The sequence below is a fragment of the Elephas maximus genome, chromosome 14 (assembly GCF_024166365.1).
Source record: "Elephas maximus indicus isolate mEleMax1 chromosome 14, mEleMax1 primary haplotype, whole genome shotgun sequence".
Taxonomy (NCBI): domain Eukaryota; kingdom Metazoa; phylum Chordata; class Mammalia; order Proboscidea; family Elephantidae; genus Elephas; species Elephas maximus.
In genome coordinates this window covers 33,600,833-33,623,578 of record NC_064832.1, presented here as the reverse complement: position 1 = coordinate 33,623,578, position 22,746 = coordinate 33,600,833, and the positions used below count along the sequence as shown (strand labels likewise).

The 22,746-nt window shown below is 41.5% G+C and overlaps 1 pseudogene; it reads left to right on the top strand.

The window, feature by feature from the left end:
- The first annotated feature begins 21,701 nt into the window (after positions 1–21,701).
- On the top strand, positions 21,702–22,464 carry LOC126057988 (acidic leucine-rich nuclear phosphoprotein 32 family member E-like; annotated as a pseudogene).
- The last annotated feature ends 282 nt before the right edge of the window (positions 22,465–22,746 follow it).

Genomic DNA, 22,746 nt, shown 5'->3' with positions numbered 1-22,746 from the left:
GGATAGATATCCTTTCGTCTTTCATGATGTCAGGGAAGTTTTCTGTCAGGAGTTCTTCAACTATTTTCTCTGTGTTTTCTGTCCCCTTTCCCTGTTCTGGGACTCCAATCATCCGCAGGTTATCCTTCTTGATAGAGTCCCACATAATTCTTAGGGTTTCTTCTTTTTTTTTAATTCTTTTATCTGATCTTTTTTTCAGCTATATTGGTGTTGATTCCCTGGTCCTCCAGATGTCCCAGTCTGCATTCTAATTGCTCGAGTCTGCTCCTCTGACTTCCTATTGCATTGTCTAATTCTGTAATTTTATTGTTAATCTTTTGGATTTCTACATGTTGTCTCTCTATGGATTCTTGCAATTTATTAATTTTTCCACTATGTTCTTGAATAATCTTTTTGAGTTCTTCAACAGTTTTATCGGTGTGTTCCTTGGCTTTTTCTGCAGTTATCCTAATTTCATTTGTGATATCTTTAAGCATTCTGTAAATTAGTTTTTTATATTCTGTATCTGATAATTCCAGGATTGTATCTTCATTTGGGAAAGATTTTGATTCTTTTGTTTGGGGGGTTGTAGAAGGTGTCATGGTCTGCTTCTTTAAGTGGTTTGATATGGATTGTTGTCTCCGAGCCATCACTGGGAAACTAGTTTTTCCAGAAAATCCACTGCGTCCAATCCAAATCCCGGTGAGACGGTTCCCCGGCTGGGATGCTGCTCTTCCTGCTCCAAGACCAGTCACTGCCTCCCGGGGACTTCTCCTACCGGCTGTGTCCCACGCCGCCCGCGGAACCGGCTGGTCTCCCTCCCGAGGTTAGTTCAGGGGGGTGGAGCAGCTCTCTGTGCTTGTGCCGTACCTAACTGGTACGCTGGCTCCAGGCTCTGGAAACAATCACTGCTTCCCCATATTAGTTCGTTCTCCGTCTCTAAATCTGTGTTTGTTGTTCAGGGTTCGTAGATTGTTATGTATGTGATCGATTCACTTGTTTTTCCGTGTCTTTGTTGTAAGAGGGATCCGAGGTAGCGTCTGCCTAGTCCGCCATCTTGGCTCCGCCAGCTCTCTTTACATTTTTAACCCATTTGGAAATTGTGTCCAATGTGAAGAAGAAATATAGTTTCTTTTTTTCTCCTTAGCATCATTTACTGGATCTTTGATACTTTTTGCAGGGATCGGCTATGCCTATTCTTTTATACGGCAAGTTTCCATACAGTTTGGGAGAGACGAGGCTGGTTCATCACACCACTTCCTCTTCCTGGCCACAGAGCCTTCCTCGTGGTTGAAAAGATAAATTTGAATTCTTGCCAGTGGGAATGTGAGTGGGAGTGATATGAGGCAATTACAAGCAGGTGTGCACTCTCTCTCATCCTCGTAGCTGGAAGCAAAGACCCTTGAGATGGTGGAGTTGCGAAATGAAGGCAGCCCAGATCTTCAGGTTGGAGGAGAGCACCAGGGAGAGACCCGTGACCTTCCTTAACCAGTGATATGAGTGAAAAGTAAAACTTTATTTTTCAGGGTTGTATTGTAAGGCCTAAAATTTCAAGTGCTGCCTTGGTATCTCACAGAGCCCCAAAGACCTAACATTTGTTCCCTTGTTCTCGCCATATGTAGATAGCCCCCCACCCAGTGGAAAAGGCTGTCCACCGGCTAGCCTCCCTATCAACCAGACCAGTTGCACTCTACCTGGTCCTCAGCCTAACACATCGCACTTCCCTGTCAGCCCAATGAGTTATAGTCTTGTGTCGCTTAATGTCCATGATACATTCTGTGAAAATAGGGTGTTATGTGGTTTGGATGTTGTGTGAACACCACATTGTATACAGCCAGTACCCAGGTTAGGAACTTCTGACTTACACACAGCCCATAGTTGTGAACTAACCCCCGTAAAGCCTATTATATTAAAATCTTAGGGGAGCCCGCCACTGGTTGTCCTCCTCACTGTTGCGTCTGGAGCTGCCGGTGGAGGCTGAGAAATGGGCAGTGGTGGTGGTGGCAGTGGCAGCGGTAGCCGAGAGGGAGGTGGCAGGAGCGGGGTGAGAGGAAATGAGAAAGGAGGAAGTGGAGCATGCCCAGGCCCACCAGCTCTTTCACTTGCCGGAGGAGAGGTGCCACTGTCCCCACCCCCCCACCCCTGCCACCTACCCAACAGGCAAAGCCTGAGAACCCACTCCCACAGCCATATCCTCTGCCTCACCTGTCTATATCCCACCCGTGATGCACTGCTGCAAGAGTCTGGGTTTGAGGTCTTTAAAACTATTAGGGAGAAATAATAAACAAAAGGATGGCTGCTTTGACATACATGAAGTCGGACATATATGCAGTTGGACCATTGCCCCAATGGTGTTAAGTGGTGTGTGGTTGTATTCAAACAAGCCCGTCACATCCTCCAGTGGGAACTAGGGGGACCTTACCCTATTGTTACTACAAAGTCTGCCTCCCACAGCCCTTGCTGGGTCACTCTATTCCCAAGCACATACTCCGTGTGGCCCTGCAAGGTGTGCAGTGTCCTCCTCTCTTAGGTTGTGAGTATATGTGACTAATAAGCTGCTGCCAATCTCATCTGTCCAATGTCATGTGTTCAGCCATCTTATACTATTCAGGATGGAGGAACGCTCCATCAAAGGAAGTTCTCAGAATAAGGGTTTATTTGTTGTAGCATAATCAAGAATTACCCCGACTAACGCCATGTGGTCTGTTTCTGGGCACTCTATTAGGATCCAAGGGTTTATCTGTCTATCCTTACATCAATACCACTCCTCTTAACTATTGTACCTTTGTATTAAATCGTAACATCCTTTAGGACAAGCTCCTGCTCCCCTCACTCCAGCCCAGTTCTTTTTGCAGAGACTCTCAGCTTCGTCCTTTGCTTTTTCTCGTGTAAATAAAGAAAAATCAGCTTGTAGTATTCCGTAAAATACCTCTCAGTTGCATACAATATGGATATTAAGTAGAACTGTATTGAATTTATAAATTAATAATTGGGGGGTACTGACATCCTTGATTCTGTGTCTCCTTACCTGCAAATTCAGTATTTCTATTTTTAAAACCTTCTTGAATAGCCTTCAAAAAAGTTTTATAATTTTATCCATAAAAATGTTGCACAAAAATATTGCACATTTTATTATATTTATTCTAACAATTTTATTTTTTCTTTTATAAATGGTAACTTTTAGTATTCTGTTTCTTAGTTCTTTGTTACAAATGAAATAGATTTTTGGATGCTGAATTTCCATCGCAGCTACCTTGGTAATTTTCATAATTTTTATGTAGATGTTTTTGTCTTTTCTTGCAAGCAATTATAACATCTGCACATATTAAGAATTTTGTTTCTTTCATTTTAATGCTTATAGAGCTTTTTATTCCCCCTGTCTTATTAGGTTGGCTAGGACCTCCAGTACAATGTTGAATAGAAGTGCAGATAAAAGGCATGATTCATAATTTTTAAGGAAATATTTCACCATTAGGATATTTGGTGTAGGTTTTTTTTTATGAGGTTAAAGAATTTTCCTTCTCTTTGCTAATGATTTTTATCATGAATCGGTGTAGCTTAATCATATGTTTCCAATGAGATGAGCGTATGAGTTTTCGGCTTTAACCTCTTAATGTGGTAAGTTACATTAATAGGGTTTTCAAAGCTGACACTTGGTACAATTTATTTTCTTCCCCGTACCTTGTCATGTTTCTTTCTGCCTTGACATGGTTGTTGGGGCTATGAGGAATTCTTTGTGAATCTCACACAGCCGAAGCAATAGGTTAGTTTGAATTGTCAGTATGGATCTGCTTTCCTTTCACATACCATTCAAGCAGCAAGGGAAGAATTTCTTAGTAACTTTTCTCATACCTGCCACTCTCCATCCACTTCTGAGGTGGGAAGATTTGGGATACGGCGAAATAAGAAGCAGTGGGGTGAGGGACTGCAGATACACACTCTGTGGCATGGCATTGTCGGCATTCCAATATCTCTGAGTAACTGTGCAAGACTATTTTTAATTAAAATTGAACTATATTGGGGGCATTTGCCAGAGGGAAATGGAAAGAAGTTTTTCTTTTATTTTTGGGCAAATGCTGCCCTTGAAATACAAGGACAAATATCTTTAAAATAAAAAAAAATATATTTTGCCATGGGTTTATTTTAAACTAATTTTAGACTTTTGGTTCCAGTTAAGATAGAGAAAAAGGAATCAGATTTACCTGCCACCTGAAACAACTAAAAACAAACAGACAGACAGACAAAATATATGAAACAATGAAAGTCAAGACATTGGACGTCAGGCAACATGATGACTACATGTGACATGGTATTCTGGACTGGATACAGGAACAGAAAAAGGACGTTAGTGGGAAAACCAGTGAATCCCAAATGAAGTCTGGAGTTTGGCTAATAGTAATGTACCAATGCTGATTTCTGAGTTTGGACTAACATACCTTGGTAACGTAAGACGTTAACATCAGGGAAACCTGGCTAAGGGGGTACAGAAACGCTCTGTATTATCTTGAAACTTTTCTGTAAATCTAAAACTATTCCAAATAAAAATAAAAATAAAAAAACATGCCAAGACCTATGGAAGCACAAGAGGTCAAGATAACTTCTGCTCGTCAGTATTAACAGGAGTGTTAATCAAGTAGGAGCCCTCGTGGTTAAGAGCTATGGCCGCAAACCAAAAGGTCAGCAGTTCGAATCTACCAGCCACTCCCTGGAAAACCTATGGGGTGGTTCTACTCTGTCCTATAGGTCGCCGTGAGTTGGAATGGACTCTACAGCAACGGGTTATCAAGTGAGTGAGTATGTATAAAGGCACAATGGTGAGAGAAGAGCTTGGGAACTGGTAAGCTATTCATCGTTGCCAAGTATAAGACATAGCTGTTCAGGGCAAGAGAAGACTTGTGGCTAGACAGAAATCAGATTCGAAAGTTATATCAGTCTTCCTCCAGAGAATGTTTTGAATGTATCCTGAGAAATGTGTCATCCCATTGCCTTCTTGACTGCATGGTTTCTGCTGAGTAGTCTGAACTTATTCATATTGATTCTCCTTTGTAGGAGACCTTTCTTTTATCCCTGGCTGCTTTTAAAATTTTCTCTTTATCTTTGGTTTTGGCAAGTTTGATGATAATATGTCTTGGTGATTTTCTTTTTGGATCAATCTTAAATGGGGTTCGATGAGCATCTTAGATAGATATCCTTTCGTCTTTCATGATGTCAGGGAAGTTTTCTGCCAACAGATCTTCAACTATTCTTTCTGTATTTTCTGTTATCCCTCGCTGTTCTGGAACTCCAATCACATGCAAGTTATTCTTCTTGATAGAGTCCCACATGATTCTTAGGGTTTCTTCATTTTTTTTTAATTCTTTTATCTGATTTTTTTTCCAGCTATATTGGTGTCAATTCCCTTATCCTCCAGATCCCCCACCCTGCATTCCAATTGCTTGAGTCTGCTCCTCTGACTTCCTGTTGAGTTGTCTAATTCTGTAATTTTACTGTTAATCTTTTGAATTTCTGAATGCTGTCTCTCTATGGATTCTTGTAGTTTATTAATTTTTCCACCATGTTCTTGAATAATCTTTTTGATTTCTTCAACTGCTTTATCAGTGTGTTCCTTGGCTTTTTCTGTAGATTGCCTTATTTCATTTCTGAGGTCATCCTTGATGTCTTGAAGCATTCTGTAAATTAGCTTTTTATATTCTGTATCTGGCAATTCCAGGATTGTATCTTCATTTGGGAAAGATTTTGATTCTTTAGTTTGGGGAGTTGTAGAAGCAATCATGGTCTGCTTCTTTATGTGGTTTGATATCAACTGCTGTCTCCGAGCCATCACTAAGATATTGTAGTGATTTATTCTATATTTGCTCACTGAGTCTTATCTTGTTTTTTTTTTTTCTTCAGTATATGTAGATGGGCTACTAGATTGTGCTGTCTTGATTGTTGTAGCCCTTGAATCACTTATGTCCTATTACCAGCTGGTTTGGACTGTTACCAGATATATAAACCTAAGAGTCCATTCACTATTCTTGAGTAGAATCTGATTTTGGGTCATCAAGTGTGTGGTGCAGACTGTCACCTATCCACCTAGAGAAGTAGTGGTGATAGATGTGTGCACCAGATTCTAGTAGCAGCAGGGGTTCACACTCCAGGGGGGTGCAGGATGCTGACAGGCTTCCCCCAAGTGCCAGTGAGGTAGGTGTGTCTCTATTCCTAAAGCACCTTGGGGGGTGGGCTCTGCAGCTGTACCTTAGGCCCCCAATGCAAGTACCTCTACAGATTGGTAGGTGTCGCCTTCCTTAGACCCCTAAGGTAGGAGACTAGGTGGTCTGGGGGGAGCTTCAGCCCTCAGCTCCCTGTTGTGGGTCAGTGAGAGCTCTGTTGAATATGCAGAGATATCAGACCTGGAAACTTGTCTTTCCAGTAATCCACTAAAACAGTTACAGTCAGATCCCTATTAGAATTGCCTTTGCATTATAATAGCCACCATGTTCCCTGTAGGGATGAAAGCCCAAGACTGTGGATCACATATGCTTGGCTGGAGCTGGTTCTGTATTTTTAGTCCAATTAGGGAAGAATTTTTGGTCCCTGGGTTTTTTGTAGCTTCTTCTCTCAGGCCAGGAGAATGGGTTAGGAAAAGACCAAAAAAAAAAAAAGAAAGAAAAAGAAAACCTGCAGTGCAGTTCACTCTCTGGCTCAGGAAATTTCAATGTTAATGAAGCTGCCTGGGAAGGGGAGGGGAGAGGGTTCAGATAAATAGGAGAGAGTAGCAACCCGGAATACAGACAAAGTTACTTATCTTGTTTGTTGACGACTGTTTTATCTGGGATTCCCAAGGGGTGTGTAGCCTGTGTGCATTGTCTGGGTCAAGATTTCCCCCGAAGGTCAGACCCGCGTCCCGTACTTGTGCTGTCTCAGAAGCCGTGGTCAGTTCCTCCGCTCCCAGTCCAAAGCCCAGCACCAAGGTTCCCCAGCTGGGACGCCACACTCCAGGCTCCAAAACCAGTCGCTGCCTCCCGGTGACTTCTCCTCCTGTCAGCGGCGTCACTGCACTGCCTGCGTGCACTGGCTGGGCTTCCCCCAAGGTCACTTCTGGGGGCTAGGGCTGCGTCCAGTGTTTGCGCCGTCTCAGGATGCCGTGCTCAGCTCCCCTGAGCCCAGTCCAAAGCCCAGCGCCAAGGTTTCCTGACTGGGATGCTGGCTCCAGGCTCCGAAAGCAGTCATTGCTTCCTCGTGGTTGTTTGTTCTCAGTCTCTGTCACTCAGGTCAACTCTTTAGATCTGTGTTTGATGGTCAGGGTTCGTAGATTGTCATGTATGTGATCAATTCACTTGTTTTTCCGAGTCTTTGTTGCAAGAGGGATCCGAGGTAGCTTCTACCTAGTCAGCCATCTTGGCCCTGCCTCTGTATCCTGAGAAATTTGAACTTTAGTTTGTAGGCAATTAGGAGTTAAGGGAGTGATATCATTTGACTTGTGATTTATAAAAATAACTTTGACAGGACAGTGGATGATAGTGTTTTATTTTGGGAAGCCTAGTTTGAAAGGTTCTAAATTCTGGAAATAAGGCTCTTGATTATCAGAAGAAGGAAAGAGCAGCTCACAGAAACCACAGACTGGGAAATGTTATGTCTCTCCCTGGTGATCCAACTGAATGTGGAAATTATAGAACAATATCATTAATATGCCACCCAAGCAAAATTCTGCTGAAGATCATTCAAAAACAGCTGCAGCAGTATATCGACAGGGAACTGCCAGAAATTCAGGCCGGTTTCAGAAGAGGACGTGGAACCAGGGATATCATTGCTGATGTCAGATTGATCCTGGCTAAAAACAGAGAATACCAGAAGGATGTTTACCTGTTTTCATTGACTACGCAAAGACATTCGACTGTGTGGATCATAACGAACTATGGATAACACTGGAAAGAATGGGAATTCCAGAACACTTAATTGTGCTCATGAGGAACCTTTACATAGATCAAGAGGCCGTTGTTTGGACAGAACAAGAGGATACTGATTGGTTTAAAGTCAGGAAAGGTGTGTGTCAGGGTTGTATTCTTTCATCACACCTATTTAATCTGTATGCTGAACAGATAATCCGAGAAGCTGGACTATATGAAGAAGAACGGGGCATCAGGATTGGAGGAAGACTCATTAACAACCTGCATTATGCAGATGACACAACCTTGCTTGCTGAAAGTGAAGAGGACTTGAAGCACTTACTAATGAAGATCAAAGACCACAGCCTTCAGTATGGATTGCACCTCAACATAAAGAAAACAAAAATCCTCACAAGTGGACCAATGAGCAACATCATGATAAACAGAGAAAAGATTAAAGTTGTCCAAGGTTTCATTTTACTTGGATCCACAATCAACAGCCATGGAAGCAGCAGTCAAGAAATCAAACGATGCATTGCATTGGGTAAACCTGCTGCAAAGGACCTCTTCAAAATGTTGAAGAGCAAAGATGTCACCCTGAAGACTAAGATGCGCCTGACCCAAGCCATGGTATTTTCAATCACATCATATGCATGTGAAATTGGGCAGTGAATAAGGAAGACCAAAGAAGAGTTGATGCCTTTGAATTGTGGTGTTGGTGAAGAATATTGAATATACCATATACTGCCAAAAGAACGAACAAATCTGTCTTAGAAGTACAACCAGAATGCTCCTTAGAAGCAAGTGTGGTGAGACTGCGTCTTATATACTTTGGACATGTTGTCAGGAGGGATGAGTCCCTGGAGAAGGACATCATGCTTGGCAGAGTACAGGGTCAGCGGAAAAGGGGAAGACCCTCAATGAGGTAGATTGATGCAGTGGCTGCAACAAAGGTCTCAAGCATAACAACGATTGTTAGGATGGCGCAGGACCGGGCAGTGTTTCGTTCTGTTGTGCAGAGGGTCGCAATGAGTCGGAACCGACTCGACAGTACCTAACAACAACAGCAACATCCCTGGTACAACTTTAAGCAGCCCTGGTGATGCAGTGGTTAGGTGCCCAGCTGCGAACTGAAAGGCTGGTGGTTCGAACCTATTCAGCAGCTCTGTGGGAGAAAGATCTGATCATCTGCTCCTGTAAAGATTGCAGCCTAGCAAACTCGTCACAAGGGGTTGCTATGAGTCAAACATCGACCAGACGGCACCTATCTACAACAACATTCAACCAGTACTTAAGGCTATGTGTTCAAGGATATTTATTGCAACATTATTCATAGTGACGATAATTGAAAACAAAGTAATGCTTATCGGCAGGAGAATGGTTGAAGACTGGTGGTCTGCACATTCTGGAATGTTTTACAGCCAATGTAAAAAATGAGTTAGATTTATATTAGTTAACTTGGAGGGATTGATATGTTCTATTAAGGAAGAGAGACAAGCTGTGGAGAACTGTATGAAACATGATGCTATTTTTGTGAAAAGAAAATTAGAAAAAGAACAATTGTGTTTTTGTGTTAAAAGCAGGAGAAAGTTGTGAATAAATGAGAACCACATTGTTACCATTGGTTGGAAGGTGGGGACTGGCAAGTGAAGGATTAGCTGGGTGAAGGGAGGGGGGAGCAAATAAGATTGTTTTTAATAAAAAGAATGGTCTCCATAATAATGATAAGAGATGTGATATCACACAAGAGTATATGCAAATGCCTAAGGAGCCCTGGTGGCACTGGGGTTAAGCACCTGGCTGCTAACTGAAAGGTTGGCTATTCAAAACCCACTAGTCCCTCAAAGGGAGAAAAATGTGGCAGTCAGCTTCCCCAAAGATTGCAGCCTTGGAAACTCTATGGGACAGTTCTACTCTGTCCTATAGGGTCCAATGGGTATATACAAATGCACAGAGAAATGCAGGGAAGGATTACCATCAAAATGTGAATGTTGCTTTTCAAGGTGATGAAATTGCAGTGGCTTTCCTCCTTGATTTTATACTTTTTCAATATAATTTTCTTTCTTTTTTTTTTTTGCTAAAAGAACTCTCATTCTTTTATTTAATTGGAGGAGGAAAGCCTATTAAAATATTACTGTCTGTGAAAAAGCCATTTCCATGCTTCTCAGAGCTGCTGGTGGCCCTCTCACCGGCACCTTCTTTATTGTTTTAATAAACAGAGCATCCTTTGGGTTTACCAGTGAAGCCTAGTCACTTAAGGGGTTTTCTGGCCTTACATGGTATTTTCATTCATTTTTTTTTTTTAACTGTGATAAAAATGTACATACCAAAACATGTGCCAACACAAACTGCCACATTTACAACTCAATGACATTCATTACATCACTATTGCTATCCTTTATCCAAAATTACTTTCATTCTTATATACCTCATTCTATAAATCTTTTGATCCCTTCTTGCACCATCTACCATATTAGTTCTGACATTTTTAGTTCACTTAGTGCAGGCCATTGCTCTTTCCAAGCTTCCCAAAATCATCATTGCTGTTGCTGTTGTTTGCTATCATAGCAGCACGTTATCATCTTTTCCCAAGGATCTACCTAGAATGTTAAACCCTGCATGTGATTTATGCCAAACGCATCTATAAGTTTGCTGTCAGTTGGAATCTACTCCACAGCAGTGGGTTTGGTTTCTGGTTTTGCAGCTCCTTAAAAGGAGCCCTGGTGGTGCAAATGATTAACTACTTGGCTGTAACAGAAACGTTGGTGGTTCAAACTCATCCAGCCGCTTTGCAGAAGAAAGGTCTAGTGATTTGTTCCTTTAAAGTTAAAGCGTAGGAAAACCTGTGGGGCAGTTCTAGTCTGTCACATGGGGATACTACCAGCCAGAATAGACTTGACAAGTAACAACAACAATAAAGCACTTCCTTAGGTGTCACGGATTTAATTATGTCCCCCCAAAAATGTGTGTATCAACTTTGCTAGGCCTTGATTCCCAGAATTCTGTGGTTGTCTTCCATTTTGTGATTGTAATTTTTTGTTAACGGAGATTAGGGTGGGATTGTAACACCCTTACCAGGTCACATCCCTGACCCAATGTAAAGGGAGTTTCCCTGGGGTGTGGCCTGCACCACCTTTTATCTCTCAAGAGATAAAAGAAAAGGGAAGTAAGCAGAGAGTTAGGGACCTCATACTACCAAGAAAGCGGCACCAGGAGCAAAGTACATCCTTTGGTCACAGGGTCCCTGTGCCTGAGAAGCTCCTTGACCAGGGGAAGATTGAGGACAAGAACCTTCCTCCAGAGCTGACAGAGAGAGAAAGGCTTCCTCTGGAGCTGATGTCCTTAATCTGGACTTTTAGCCTACTAGACTATGAGAAAATAAATTTCTCTTTTTTAAAGCCATCCACTTATGGTATTTCTGTTATACAAAAAAAAAAAAAAACTATTTCTGTTACAGCAGGACTAAAAAACCCAGTGCCGTGGAGTTGATTCCGACTCATAGCGACCCTATAGGACAGAGTAGAACTGCTCCGTAGAGTTTCCAAGGAGTGTCTGGCGGATTTGAACTGCCGACCCTTGGGTTAACAGCTGTAGCACTTAGCCACTACACCACCAGGGTTTCCAATAGCAGCACTAGGTGACTTAAACATTAAGGATATAGCCACTTCCTTTATTAACATACACAACACTTCCACAGCCAGATTATGTTGTGATTTAATTCTAGTTATTCATTTGTGGAGGCCAGGAGGGGATGTGAAATCTGAGGACATACAGTAGGAGATGCCATTTCAGAACTAGGACCCCTGATAACAATGGGGACCACGGGATCTCTCTATAATAGAAACCAGGTGGCAGTGCTTAATCACGAAGTTGGGCACAATTGTTATAATGAGCAATGATGTCAGAGGGACAACCATGACATGACTCACAGAATACCACGGACGTAGTTACTATCACACAGTGTTCTTAGAAGCAAGATAGATGGGCAGCCAAGAGTATTGCTCAATCTATACTATCAAAAGAAGTCAAGGGTAGACAATGAAAGAGACTGAGAACAACTATCCGAATAAGAGGTCACAATCTCTTACCTAGTGTTTGAACCACGCCAGTTCTTAGACCCAGAACCTATTGCCTGAGGAAAGGCCAGATTCCCAGGAGGAAAGACCTTGCCATAACATATTGTTGTTGTTAAGCGCCACTGAGTCATTTCCCATTCATCACAACACTGTATAACAGAACAAAACACAGAAAGGGTATATGATCATGACTCCTTCACTCTTTCCCCAGAGGGGCCAATGGTCAAGTACTGAGGTAACTGCACACTGGGTAGATGGAAATACCCAAACATTTTAAGGTCTGTTGGACACAGGGTCCAAGCTGACATTGACACTTGGGGACATGATGTCCTAGCTTAGGTTCAGCTCATGGTGGAGGCACAAGGTCCATGGTTTCATCCATGGGCCATTTCCCTGGTCCCAAAATGCATACTTGAAATGGACATACATAGTTGGTAGAACTCCCACATTGGTTCCTTACCTGTCCAATAAGAGCTATCATAGTGGGGAAAGCCAAGAGGTTACCTCTGAAACTGCCCACCAGTTGCCAAGATAGTAAATTAGAAATCTCATCCTGGAGGGAAATGGCAGATATTAGTACAATCATTAAAGACTTAAAGAATGCAGGGATACTGGTTCCCATCACACTCATGTTTAATTCACCAATCTGGCTCCTACAAAATCCAGATGGACCCTGGAGGAGGACAGGAGACACCCACAGGCTTAACCAAGTACTGGCTCCAATTGCTACCACTGTGCTAGGTATGGTATCTTTGCTGGGTAGGTTAACAACCCTCTGGCACACGCTATTCAGCCATTGAGCTGGCCATCTCTATCAGAAAAAAATCATCACAAGCAGTTCACTTCCTCTAGTGACAGCCATCAGTATATATTTACAGTCTGGCTTCAGTTTAAATAAACTTTCCAACTCTCTGTCATAATATAATTCAAAAGGAACTGCCTTGTATGGGTATCCTGATCCACCATATCATGACATCATAATAGTCTAAACCTGGATGAGTAAGAAATGACAAGTATGCTGGGGGTCTTGGTAAGACACATGTACTCCGGAGGGTATGAGATAAATCCTACACAGACTAAGAAGCCTGCCACATCAGTGAAGTTTTAGGAGTCTGTTGGTCTTGGGCATTCTGGGACATCTTTTCCAAAATACAGGACAAATTATCGCTTCTCATATCGCCTGTGAAAAAGAAGGTAGTTCTCTTGGATTTCGGCAGCAACATATGCCTCACTTAGAAATACTGTTTTATCCCATATATTGGGTGACACAAAAGACTGCCAACTTCATTAGGGACCCAGAGCAGTCCTGTCACTTGGGTCACATGGCCAGGCTGACCATATAGCATTAGAGGCATCTGTGGTGGGAAAAGATGTCATTTGGAGATAATGGCCAGTTCCAATGAGAGAATCAAAATGTAGACACCTAGCTAGGTTCCAGAACAAGGCGATGGCATCTGCTGCAGAGAGTTATGTACCTTCCAAAAAGCAGTAAAGGTAAAAAATATGTTATCAAAATGGGCTTCCTTTCTGAAGGAGGAAAAATGGAGGAAATACAAAAAATAAATCAGGAAATGTTGGAGAGTAAAATTATGAGGGTACAATTGGCCATAAAATATAGTAATATATTCAAGTTCAAATTGTGGTTTTCTGTATTTTTCTGTATCAATTTTGACCAAAGTGCCAACAAAATAGAATCAGGAAACTGGTTGAGGGTCAGCCAGATCACCATATGAAGAATTTATAATTTTTGAAAATGGATTTCACAACTCTGTGTCCTCTTACTTAGTCAGATAGAGGCTATAAAAAGGGGTTTGAGTATAGAGAGGAGTGCCTGGGTGGTGCAAATGGTTAACGTTCTTGGCAGCTAATCCAAAGATTGGAGGTTTGAGTCCACCCAGAAGCACCTCAGAAAAAGAGTCTGGTGATCTACTTCCAAAAAATCAGTCATTGCAAACTCTATGGTGCAGTTCTACTCTGATGCACATGGAATTGCCATGAGTCAGAGTCGGCTCAGTCAATGGTAACTGATTTTGTAGTGTGGAGGGAGGGAGAGGATTTGTGAAGATATTTCTTAGGAGCAAGGTGTTGCAGCTCTGTAAGTCCCAACCCTCCCAAAGGGGGATGGAGTTGTGGGGTACTACTCCATTCTGAAACCCTGAGACACGTCTCTTCTGTCAGTTTGTCATCCTGTGGTGGCTTACATTTTTCTGTGATACTGAAAGCTTTGCCATCGGTATTTCAAATACCAGTGGGGTCACCCTTGGTGGACAGGTTTCAGTGGAGCTTCCAGGCTAACACATACTAGGATGAAGAACCTGGCAGTCTACTTCTGAAAAAATTGGCCAGTGAAAACCTGATGAGTAGCAGCGGAACATTGTCTGATATAATGCCAGAAGATGAGCCCCTCAGGTTGGAATGCACTCCAAATACAACTGTGGAAGAGCTACCTTCTCAAAGTAGGGTCAACCTTAATCACATGAATGGAGTCAAGCTTTTGGTACCTCCATTTGCTGATGTGACACGACTCAAGATGAGAGGAAACAGCTGCAAATATTCATCAGTAATTGGAATGTGGAAAGTACAATGTACGACTCTAGGAAAATTGGAAGTCATCAAAAGTGAAATGGAATGCATAAAGATGAATATCCTAGACATTAGTGAGCTGAAATGGACTGGTATTGGCCATTCTGAATCAGACAATCATATGGTCTACTATGCTGGGAATGACAAATTTAAAAGGAATGGCTTCACTTATTAATATTAAAGCACAGATAAAATGGAAAAAAAATAAAAGGAATGGCTTCACATTCATCATCAGAAAGAACATTTCAAGATCTGTCCTAAAGTACAACACTGTCAGTGATAGGATAATATCCATACACCTACAAGGAAGACCTGTTAATGTAATTATTATTCAAATTTACCCACAAACTGCTAAGGCCAAAGATGAATTAACTGAAGACTTTTACTAACTTCTGCAGTCTGAAGTTGATCAACCATACAATCAAGACACATGGATAATTATTGGCGATTGGAATGTAAAAGTTAGAAACAAAGAAGAATGATTAGTAGTTTGAAAATATGGCCTCTGTGATAGAAATGATGATGGAAGTAGCATGATACAATTTCGCAAGACCAACGCCTTCTTCATTGCAAATACATTTTTTCACCAACATAAACAATGACTACACATGGACCTCACCAGATGGAATACACAAGAATCAAATCGACCATATCCGTGGAAAGAGATGATGGAAAGGGTCAGTATCATTAGTCTGAACAAGGCAAGAGGCTAATTGTGGAAGAGACCATCAATTACTCATATGCAAGTTCATGTCGAAGCTGAAGAAAATTAGAACAAGTCCATAAGAGCCAAGGTGTGACCTTGAGTATATCCAAACTTGAATTTAGAGGCCATCTGAAAAATAGATTTGACAGCTTGTACACTAATGGTCGAAGACCAGATGAGTTGTGGAATGACACCAAGGACATCATACATGAAGAAAGCAAAGGGTCGTTAAAAAGGCAGGAGAGAAAGAAAAGACCAAACAGAATGTCAGAAGAGACTCTGAAAATTGCTGTTGAATGTAGAATACCTAAAATGAAAGGAAAAAACGATGAAGTAAAAGAACTAAACAGAGAATTTCAAATGGTGCCTCAAAAAGACAAATTAAAGTATTATAATGAAATATGAGAAACACTGAGAGTGTTCTTCCCTTTTGGTTTTCCATCTCCAGCCCTTTGCACATGTCATTACAATACTTTACTTTGTCTTCTTGAGACACCCTTTGAAATCTTCTGTTCAGTTCTTTTACTTCATCAATTCTTCCTTTTGCTTTAGCTGCTCGATGCTCAAGAGCAAGTTTCAGAGTCTCCTCTGACATCCATCTTGGTCTTTTCTTTCTTTCCTGTCTTTTCAGTGACCTCTTGCTTTCTTCATGGATGATGTCCTTGATGTCATTCCACAACTCATCTGGTCTTCAGTCACTAGTGTTCAATGCATCAAATCTATTCTTCACATGGTCTCTAAATTCAGGTGGGATATACTCAAGGTCAGATTTTGGCTCTCGTGGACTTGCTCTGATTTTCTTCAGTTTCAGCTTGAACTTGCATATGAGCAATTGATAGTCTGTTCCACAGTCAGCCCCCGGCCTTGTTCTGACTGATGATATTGAGCTTTTCCATTGTCTCTTTCCACAGATGTAGTCCATTTGATTTCTGTGTGTTCCATCCGGTGAGATCCATGTGTATAGTCGCTGTTTATGTTAGTGAAAGAAGGTATTTGCAATGAAGAAGTTGTTGGTCTTGCAAAATTCTATCATTCGATCTCCGGCATTGTTTCAAGCCTTGAGTTGCAAATTCAAGCCTAGAGTTGCAATAGTGAGGGATTCTATGGGGAAAATATTAAACAACACAGAAAGCATCAAAAGAAGATGGAAGGAATACACAGAGTCATTATACCAAAAAGAATTAGTCCATATTCAACCATTTCAAGAGATGGCGTATGATCAGGAACCGATGATACTGAAGGAAGAAGTGCAAGCTGCTCTGAAGGCATTGAAGAAAAACAAGGCTCCAGGAATTGATGGAATATCAACTGAGATGTTTCAACAAACAGATGCAGTGCTGGAGGTGCTCACTCATCTATGCCAGGAAATATGGAAGACAGCTTCCTGGCCAACTGACTGGAAGAGATCCATATTTATGCCTATTCCCAAGAAAAGTGATCCAACTGAATGTGGAAATTATAGAACAATATCAATATCACACCCAAGCAAAATTCTACTGAAAATCATTCAAAAACGGCTGCAGCAGTATATCGACAGGGAACTGCCAGAAATTCAGGCCGGTTTCAGAAGAGGACGTGGAACCAGGGATATCATTGCTGATGTCAGATTGATCCTGGCTAAAAACAGAGAATACCAGAAGGATGTTTACCTGTGTTTTATTGACTACACAAAGGCATTCGACTGTGTGGATCATAACAAACTATGGATAACCCTGGGAAGAATGGGAATTCCAGAACACTTAATTGTGCTCATGAGGAGCCTTTACATAGATCAAGAGGCCGTTGTTTGGACAGAACAAGGGGATACTGATTGGTTTAAAGTCAGGAAAGGTGTGTGTCAGGGTTGTATTCTTTCGCCATACCTATTTAATCTGTACGCTGAACAAATAATCCAAGAAGCTGGACTATATGAAGAAGAACGGGGCATCAGGATTGGAGGAAGACTCATTAACAACCTGCATTATGCAGATGACACAACCTTGCTTGCTGAAAGTGAAGAGGATTTGAAGCACTTACTGATGAAGATCAAAGACCACAGCCTTCAGTATGGATTACACCTCAACATAAAGAAAACAAAAATCCTCACAAGTGGACCAATGAGCAACATCATGATAAACAGAGAAAAGATTGAAGTTGTCCAGGGTTTCATTTTACTTGGATCCACAATCAACAGCCATGGAAGCAGCAGTCAAGAAATCAAACCACGCATTGCATTGGGTAAATCTGCTGCAAAGGACCTCTTCAAAATGTTGAAGAGCAAAGATGTCACCCTGAAGACTAAGGTGCGCCTGACCGAAGCCATGGTATTTTCAATCACATCATATGCATGTGAAAGCTGGGCAATGAATAAGGAAAACCGAAGAAGAGTTGATGCCATTGAATTGTGGTGTTAGCAAAGAATATTGAGTATACCATGGACTACCAAAAGAACAAACAAATCTGTCTTGGAAGAAGTGAAGCCAGAATGCTCCTTAGACTTTGGATATGTTGTCAGGAGGGATCAGTCCCTGGAGAAGGACATCACACTTGGCAGAGTACAGGGTCAGTGGAAAAGAGGAAGACCTTCAATGAGGTGGATTGACACAGTGGCTGCAACAATGAGCTCAAGCATAACAACGATCGTAAGGATGGCGCAGGACCCGGCAGTGTTTCGTTCTGTTGTGCATAGGGGCCCTATGAGTCAGAACCAACTCGACGGCACCTAACAACAACAGCAACAATGAAATATGCAAAGACCTGGAGATAGAAAACCAAAAGGGAAGAACACGTTCGACACTTCTCAAGCTGAAAAAACTGAAAAAAAAATTCAAGTCTCAAGTTGCAATATGGTTAAAGAAGATGGAAGGAATACACAGAATCACTATAGAAAAAGAACTGGTAGACTTCAACCATTTCAGGAGGTCGCATATGATCAGGAACTGATGGTACTGAAAGAAGTCCAAGGTAAACCAAAGGCATTGGTGAAAAACAAAGCTCCAGGAACTGATGAAATACCAATTGAGATGTTTCAACAAATGGATGCAGCACTGAAAATGCTCACTTCTCTATGCTAAGAAGTTTGGAAGACAGCCACCTGGCCAAATGACTGGAAGAAATCCATATTTGTGCTCATTCCAAAGAAAGGTGGCCCAACAGAATGCCGAAATTTTCCAACAGTATCGTTACTATCGCATGTAAGTAAAATTTTGCTGAAGATCATTCAAAAGTGGCTGCAGCAGTATATTGACAGGGAAGTGCCAGAAATTCAAGTGGGTTCACAAGAGAATGTGGAACAAGGGATATCCTCGCTCATGTCAGATGGATCTTGGCTGAAAGCGGAGAATACCTGAAAGATGTTTCTCTGTGTTTTATAGACTATGCAAAGGCATTTGACCGTGTGATCATAACAAGCTATGAATAACATTGTGAAGAATTGTTAATTGTGTTCTTCCAGAACCTGTACATAGATCAAGAGGCAGTGTTTCAAACAGAACAAGCAGATACTGCATGGTTTAAAGTCAGGAAAGGTGTGTGTCAGAGTTGTATCTTTTCACCATATTTATTTAATCTGTATGCCGAGGAAATAATCAAAGAAACTGGAGTATATGAAGAAGAATTTGACATCAGGGTTGGAGGAAGACTCATTACCAACCTTGCCATGCAGGTGACATAACTTTTCTTGCTGAAAGTAAAGTGGACTTGAAACACTTGCCAATGAAGATCAAAGACTAGAGCCTTCAGTATGTATTATACCTCGACATAAAGAAAAAAATCCTTGCAGCTGGATTAATAAGCAACATCATCATGATAAATGGAGAAAATGTTGAAGTTGTCAAGGATTTTGTTTTCTTTGGATCTGTAATCAATGCCCATGGAAGCTGCAGTCAAGAAATCAAACAACTCTCCCAAAAATTAAATATTATGCTCATCAGAAGACTTCACCAAGACAGCAAAAAGAGAACCTACAGATTGGGAAAAAATTTTGGGCGATGACAAATTTGACAAAGTTCTAATCTTTAAAATCTAGAGAAAATCCACCATTTCTACAAAAGAAAGAAACAAACAAATAATCCTACTAAAAAATGGGCAAATGAAATGAACAAACACTTCACCAAAGAAGACATTCAGGCAGGTAACAGACATATGAAGAAATCCTTGTGATTACTAGCCACTGGAGAAACACAAATCTAAACTACAATGAGATAGCATCTCACCCGGATGTCACTGGCACAAATTAAAAAAACAGAAAATAACAAATGTTGGAGAGGCTGTTGGGAGATTAGAACTCTTATGCACTGCTGGTGGGAATGCAAAATGGTACAACTACTATGGAAAATGTTATGGTACTTCCTTAAAAAGCTAGAAATAGAAATATCGTATGATCCACCTATCTCACTCCTAGGAATATATCCTAGAGAAATAAAGAGCCCTCACCAGAAGAGACATATGCATACCTATATTCACTGCTGCATTCTTGACAACAGCAAAAAGATGGAAGCAGCCTAAGTGCCCATCAACAGAAGAATAGATAAACAAACTACGGTACATACACACAGTGGAATACTACACAACAATAAAGAACAGTGGTGAATCTGAGAAACATCTCACGACATGGATGAATCTGGAGGGCATTATGCTGAGTGAAATAAGTCAATCACAGAAGGACAAATATCGTATGAGACCACTGTGATAAAAACTCATGAAATGGTTTTCACACAGAAAGAAATGATCTTTGATGGCTATGAGGGAGGGGAGGAAAAAACACTAACTAGACAGTAGATAAGGAATAAATTTGGTGAAGGGTAAGACGGTACACAGTACTGGGGAAGTCAGCACAACTTGACTAGGCAAAGTCATAAAATCTTCATAGACACAGCCAAATGCCCTGCAAGACCAAGCTACTGTGCTGAGGGCTGGGGACCATGGTCTCAGGGGACATCTAGCTCTATATCTGACTGTGGGTGAGTAGCAAATGGCATCTTAAAAGCCTGCGAGCAGCCATCTAAGATACATCTATTCATCCCATCCTGGCTAGAGCAATGTAGAATGAAGAAGACCAAAGATACAAGGGAAAGATTAATCTAAAGGATACCACAACTACCACAACCTCCACCAGACAGAGCTGGTGGTACCCTGTTACCATCACCGACTACTCTGTCAGGGATCACGATAGTGGGTCCCAGACAGAGTGGGAGAAAAATGTAGAACAAAATTCAAATTCACAGAAACAAAACAAAACAAAACTAAAAGACCAGGCTTGCTGATTAGAGACTGGAGAAATCCCAAGATTATGTGGCACCCAGACACCCTTTTAACTCAGTACTGAAGTCACTCCTGAAGTTCACCTTCAGCCAAGGATTAAACAGGTCTATAGGACCAACAAAAACACACGTGAGAGATGTACTTCATAGTTCAATCATGTATATGACACTAGTGGGCACAACAGCCCAAAAGCAAAGACTAGAATGCAGGAAGGGACAGAAAACTGGACAAATGGAAACAGGGAAACTTGGATGGGGAAGGGGAGCATGTTGACATCTCAGGTTATGCAACCAATGTCACAAAACAATTTGTATATTAACTGTTTAGTGAGAAACTAATTTCCTCTGTAGATTTTTCACCTAAATAGCAATTAAAAAAAAAGGAAAATAATCAAAGGATGCATTGTGTTGGGTGAATCTGCTGCAAAAGACCTCTTTAAAGCATTGAAAACAAAGATGTCACTTTGAGGACTAAGGTGCACCTGACCCAAGCCATGGTATTTTCAAGCACTTCATATGCATGTGAAAGCTGGATGATAAATAAGGAAGCCTGAAGAAGAATTGATGCCTTTGAATTACCTGTTAGCAAAGAAATATTGAATATACCATGGACTGTCGGAAGAATGAACAGGTCTATCTTGGAGGAATTACAACCAGTATGCTACTTATAAGCGAGGATGGTGAAGCCTCAACTCAAGTACTTTGGACAAGTTATCATGAGGGACCAGTCCCTGGTAAAGTAGAGGGTCACTGAAAAAGAGGAAGACCCTAGATGAAATGGATTGACACAGGGGCTGCAACAATGAGTTCAAATATAGCAAAGATTAGGATGGCACAGGACCGGGAAGTGTTTCGTTCTGTTGTACGTAGGGTTGCTATGAGTCAGAACCGACTCCACGGCAGCTAGGAACAACACTTAGTAATTCAGAAGTGAGTCTCTGAGCAGTCATTGAAGGGAAAGAAACTTTGGGTGCGTGAGTGTGTATCTGTGTACACACACGCTCAAGGGAGTGTGTAGACGAGGAGGTGAGGGCACCCGAGTTAGAATCCAAACTCTTTGAACTCCATTTGTTGTTCTCTTCCCCCTCCCCCCCACACACCTATCTGGTGATGGTGGGCATTACATTTGGATTTCTTTTCGTTCATTTTCAAACCGTTTTAAATGTTAGGGTTGGGGGTGGTGGGGAAAGGCAGGAAAGGGGAAGGCAGGAGACTATTGGTGGAAGAGGAGGTGGCAGATACAGAGGTGAAAAAGAGGATTAACCTGGAGCTAAGGAAAAAAACTGCAGAGGAGGTGACAGAGTTAGTCCTTAATAATGGTCAGTGTGTCAGTGGGGAAACTGAGGGCCTGAACGGTACTTTTTGAGAACTAGAGTCTCTGAGTATGGCTGATGTGGAACTAAGTTCACTGGCCTGACTTCCCAGCTTAAATAAACTTTGAAAGTTCGAATTTAGTAACAAAGGCATTTCCAGAGGCTTGGAAGTCCTGGCAGAGAAATGTCCAAATCTTACCTAGCCTAAGACGTCTACCTCAGCACAGTAGAAGCTCTGCAAAATCCTAAAACTTTGTTATGTCTTGACTTGTTCAACCGTGAGATAGCAAACCTTAAGGATTATAGAGGAAGTACTTTTGAACTGCTGCAGACAGTTACATACTTAGATGAATTTGATTAAGAGGATAATGAAGCACCTGAAACACTTCAAGAGGACGATAATGAGAATGGAGGTGAAGACGAAGAGGATGAAGAAGATGAAGCTAGTCCACCTGAAGGCTATGAGGAAGGGGAAGGAAGTAGAGGAGGATGAGGGTGGCGATGACAATGAAGCAGGCTCAGATTTCAGAGAGGGAGCAGAGGAAGTGGGCCTCTCATATTTAATGAAAGAAGAAATTCAGTGTGAAGAAGATGATGGTGACTGTGATGAAGAAGGGGAGGAAGAGGAAGAAAAAGAAGAAGGTCTTCAAGGGGAGAATGAAACGAGATGCTGAAAATGATGGAGAAGAAGGTGACTAGATCATTCTAAGATGAGATTTCCTAATATTCTTGGGTTTGCAATAGACTGATTGTGTCTGCTTTGTTTCTTCATGTACTATAACTATCCTTACAGAAAATAACATGTATTTTATATAGGAAAAGTGTGATTTTACCGTAAAGAATATTTTTCATTGACCTCCCCCCCTCCATTGTGGAACTCCCTAGAAATGTATTTGGAATATTAATTTTCTAATTCAAGCTCACTGCACTAGTCATTTTTAGCCCGTAATTCAAACATGATAGCTTTTACACAGGTATGGT